Source organism: Otolemur garnettii, unplaced genomic scaffold, assembly GCF_000181295.1.
Source record: "Otolemur garnettii isolate 467f Iridium unplaced genomic scaffold, OtoGar3 scaffold00104, whole genome shotgun sequence".
Classification (NCBI taxonomy): domain Eukaryota; kingdom Metazoa; phylum Chordata; class Mammalia; order Primates; family Galagidae; genus Otolemur; species Otolemur garnettii.
The window spans coordinates 6,041,990-6,046,958 of NW_003852499.1; positions in this window are offsets into that span (position 1 = coordinate 6,041,990).

Sequence of the window (4,969 nt, forward strand, 5' to 3'; positions counted from 1 at the left end):
GTGGATCTATGGATTTCATGTCTGTATATCCTAGCCAGGATCACATGTGTAAATTCCTCCCCTTCTACCCTCACCCCCACTGCAAAGAGAATGGATGCTAGGAAGGGGAGGAGTTGGAAATGCAGCCATCACTAGAGTCTAGAGAAGCTAAGATCACCTAGAAATTACAAAGTGTTGTCCTTCTCAGGCCTAAAATCCTTCACGATGACTTGAATTCCTCCTAAGCCTAAGGGAAATCCTAGACACTTCTTTTCCCTAGAGATTGAAGCTCTAGATCCTCTCCACAAGTTCTACTCCAAACAGGGAGGCAAAAAGGTTCTTCTAACCCTTGCATTCTAAAGCTATTTACGAATATTCATATATGCCATGAAGCAGGTGGGAGGTAGAAACCACACAGCAAGTCCACAATGACTAAGGTGCTCCAGGAAATCAGGCAAGGCCTTAAACTCTGGGCCTGAGACATTAGAATTTTGAATACATTAGGAAGCGTGATCTACCAACCTGGGGCCAGAACATACTGGGCACAGCTTCCTAACCCTCTTGTTTTAATTTTGGTTAAATAGAGACAGGTCTTCTTGGGAAATAGGTATAAATGATAGTAACCTATCTTCTGAAACCCATGGGCATTCACCTCATAAACAGGCAAGAAAATGAACATGTTTAAAAATCATGCAACCCATCTGATGTAAATCAGAAAACCTGTGTGTCTGGGCTCCTCAGATAGTGGCTAGGAGGGATGTCCCCAGTGCAGAATGGCCACAGCTGTCCCACTCTGTGCTGTCTGATTGTTTGGCTCTGCACTCCCAGGTGCTGACTATACAAGCCCTCTTCCCATACTCACTTACTCTCTCCAAGCAACCTGAAACAGTTATAACAACTTCCATCCTTCCCTTTAGTCCATGCACAGCCACACATACACTATTTTCTCTCTCTTTTTTATTTTTGAGACAGAGCCTCAAGCTGTCCCCCTGGGTAGAGTGCTGTGGCATCAGAGCTCACAGCAACCTCCAACTCCTGGGCTCAAGTGAGTCTCCTGCCTCTGCCTCCCAAATAGCTGGGACCACAGGTGCCTGCCACAATGCCTGGCTATTTTTTTTGGTTGCAGCCATCATTGTTGTTTGGCGGGCCCGAGCTGGATTTGAACCTGCCACGTTGGATGTATGTGGCTGGTGCCTTAGCCACTTGAGCCACAGGCGCCGAGCCCACACACACTATTTTCTACTCTCCTGGAGTCAACTCTCCCTTTTGACACAAAGCCTTCCCTTCACCTGGGCCTCCCAAAGGTTTCCCAGCACCCACTCTGCAGAGCTGGGCTGTGGTCATGCTTCACTCTTAGCTGAGCTCCATCTGCTTCTGACTAGTTCCACATGAAGGATGGCTCACAGTGGCTTTTGCTACTTCCAGCCTAAGCACCTTTTCCCAATAGGTCGCCTTGGTCCTGCTCCACCTCCAGAGGCTGGCCAGGCCAACCAGAAGAGGCTGCCAGTTCCACTAGATGGCTGATCCAGGAGCAGGAAAACCACGTCTCATTTCTCATTATCCTCTCCCTGCCCTGACCACCAGTATCTGTTCTCTGAAAAGGGCAATTTACTTCAGAGGCCCCTGGGAGAATATGTCTGGTTGATCTAACTTAATCCATGTAGGACAGCTCATTTCTAGGTACTACCTAAACTTGGAGTAGAAATATGGAGAGCTTGTGATGCTTTAGTAAAACCCATTTAATATTTTTTTAGACTGTGCGTTTTGACTTATCAGTGGGTCATAAAATCAGTTTGACGGGTCATTTTAGGAAAAAAACTAGAATAAAATAGAAAATATGAGTACATCATCGCATGCAATGAGGAGAAGTTTTATGTCCTGAAATTTGTGTTTCAGTTTTATGTATTGTATATTTATATTTTTGTTTATGTACACTGAGTCATGATGTGAAATATATTTCTCATGGTGAGTAATGATCAAGAAACTTTTAAAGTTGGCTTGGCCAACTTTAGCACAGTGGTTACAGCGCCAGCCACATACACCGAGGGTGGAGGGTTTGAACCTGGCCCGGGCTAGCTAAACAACTGCAACAAAAAAATAGCTGGGCATTGTGGGCGGTACCTATAGTCTCAGCTACTTTGGAGGCTGAGGCAAGAGAATTGCTTAAGCCCCGGAATTTAATTTTTTTTTGGGCCAGGGCTGGGTTTGAATCCGCCACCTCTGGCATATGCAGCCAGCGCCCTACTCCTCTGAGCCGCAGGTGCCACCCTAAGCCCCAGAATTTGAGGTTGCTGTGAGCTGTGATGCCATAACACTCTACTGAGGGTGACATAGTGAGACTCTGTCTCAAAAAAAAAAAAAAGAAAAGAAAAGAAAAGAAACTTTTAAAGTCATTACTTTATAGCAAACACTGATGGAAACTGAAGTTGAATCAAAATGAAATATTAGCAGCTGGGCACTGTGGCCTGTACTCCTAGCACTCTGGGAGACCAAGGCAGAAGGATTGCTTGAGCTCAGGAGTTTGAGATCAGCCTGAGCAAGAGGGAGACCCCTGGCTCTATTAAAAATAAAAAGATTAGTTGGGCATGATGGTGCATGCCTATAGTCCCAGCTACTCAGGAGACTGAGGTGAGAGAATCCCTTGAGCACAGGAGTTTGAGGTTGCATTGAGCTATGATGTTGCCACTGCACTCTACCAGGGATTACAGAGTGAGACTCTATCTCAAGAAAAAAAAAGTCAACTTCTAGAAGAACTCGCAAAAAAAAAAAAAAAATAGAATTCAATATATTTCAGACTATGGATCATTTTGAAGGGATAGAAGAACCCATAAAGGGGAAAACTTAATTCAAGTTTAAAATTTCCATCAAATGAAAAATAAACAGAGTGGGGGAAATATTCACATTATATATTATAGATTAGAAGTTAATGGCTCGGCGCCTGAGGCTCAAGTGGCTAAGGTGCCAGCCACATACACCTAAGGTGGCAGGTTCGAATTCAGCCTGGGCCCACCAAAACAATAGTGACAGCTGCAACCAAAAAATAGCCAGGCGTTGTGGTGGGCACCTGAGGTGCCAGCTACTTGGGAAGCTGAGGCAGGAGACTCGCTTGAGCCCAGGAGTTGGAGGTTGCTGTGAGCTCTAATGCCACGACACTCTACCCAGGGGGACAGCTTGAGGCTCTGTCTCGAAAAAAAAAAAAAAAGTTAATATCTGTTAATCCAGTTCAGAAAAGGAGAAGAGGTATGGAGGTATGGAAGAGGGAGCAGCAGAGTGACTTAAGGTTCCTTTTCTTTTCTTTCTTTTTTTTTTTTGAGATAGAGCCTCAAGCTATCCCCCGGGGTAGAGTGCCGTAGCTTCACAGCTCACAGCAACCTCCAACTCCTGGGCTCAAGCGAGTCTCCTGCCTCTGCCTCCCAAATAGCTGGGACCACAGGTGCCCGCCACAACGCCTGGCTATTTTTTGGTTGCAGCCATCATTGTTGTTTGGCAGGTCTGGGCTGGATTCGAACCCACCACCTTAGGTGTATGTGGCTGGCGCCTTAGCCACTTGAGCCACAGGCACCAAGCCTCTTTTCTTTTCTTTTTCTTTTTTTTTTTTTGATAGAGTTTCACTCTATCACCCTAGAGTCTCACTCTATCACCCTATGATGCCATAGCATCATAGCTCACAGCAATCTCAAACTCTTGGGCTTGAACAATCCTCTTGTCTCAGCCTCTTGAGTACCTGGGACTACAGGTGCCCACCAGTACACCCAGCTAGTTGTTTTTTCTTTTTTTTTTTAAGAGACAGAGTCTCACTTTATTGCTGTTGGTAGAGTGCCATGGTGTCACAGCTTATAGCAACCTCCAACTCCTGGGTTTAGGCGATTCTCTTGCCTCAGCCTCCCGCATAGCTGGGACTACAGGCACCTGCCACAACGCTGGGCTACTTTTTTGTTGCAGTTTGGCCAGGGCTGGGTTTGAACCTGCCACCCTCGGTATATGGGGCTGGTGCCCTACTCACTGAGCCATAGGCGCCACCCACACCCAGCTAGTTTTTTTATTTTTAGTAGAGATGGAGTCTTGTTCTTGCTCAGGCTGGTCTCAAAATTCTGAGCTCAAGCAGTCCATCCACATTAGCCGCTCAGAATGCTAGGATTACAGCTGTGAGCCACCTTGCCAGGCCTGAGACTTAAGTATTGATTTGGGTCTCTAGATGTGTCAGTTCCACGTGGGTTTTTTCTGAGTGTGGTGGTACAAGAAAGTAAGTTGTAAGGTAGAGTTACAACTTCTGTTTCTCCTATGCCATACTGCTCTTTTGATATTGAATCAACTATAATAAAGCATTTTGAATACTGCAGAAGGAAAAAAACATTTAAAACATTTTTACCTGGCCACGAGAGGGTGCTCATGCTTGTACTCCTAGCATTCTGGGAGGCCCAGGAGGGTGGATTGCTTGAGCTCAGGAGTTTGGGACCAGCCTGAGCAAGAGCGAGACCCCATCTCTACTAAAAATAGAAAAAACTGAGGCAAGAGGATCGCTTGAGCCCAGGAGTTTGAGGTTGCTGTGAGCTATGATGCCATGGTACTCTACTAAGGGCTACAAAGTGAGACTCTGTGTCAAAATAAAAATAAAATAAAATAATAAAAAAATTTTAAAAAGCATTATAATCCCATGCGTTACAAACAACTGTGTAATTGCATTTACATAACATTCAGGAAAAGACAAAACCACTGGGAATGATACAGAGGCACCATTGTCAATGGGTGAATGGGTGGAAATATGGGGGAGAATTTTACTACAGAAGGACAAAAGATGACGCAAGGTGACTTTCTAGGATGATGGGACTGTTCTTTAACTATATATATACATGTATGTACATATATATATTGAGACAGAGTCTCACTTTGTTACCCTCAGTAGAGTGCTGTAGTGTCACAGCTCACAGCAACCTCTAGTTCTTGGGCTTAAGCGATTCTCTTGCCTCAGCCTCCCAAGTAGCTGGGACTA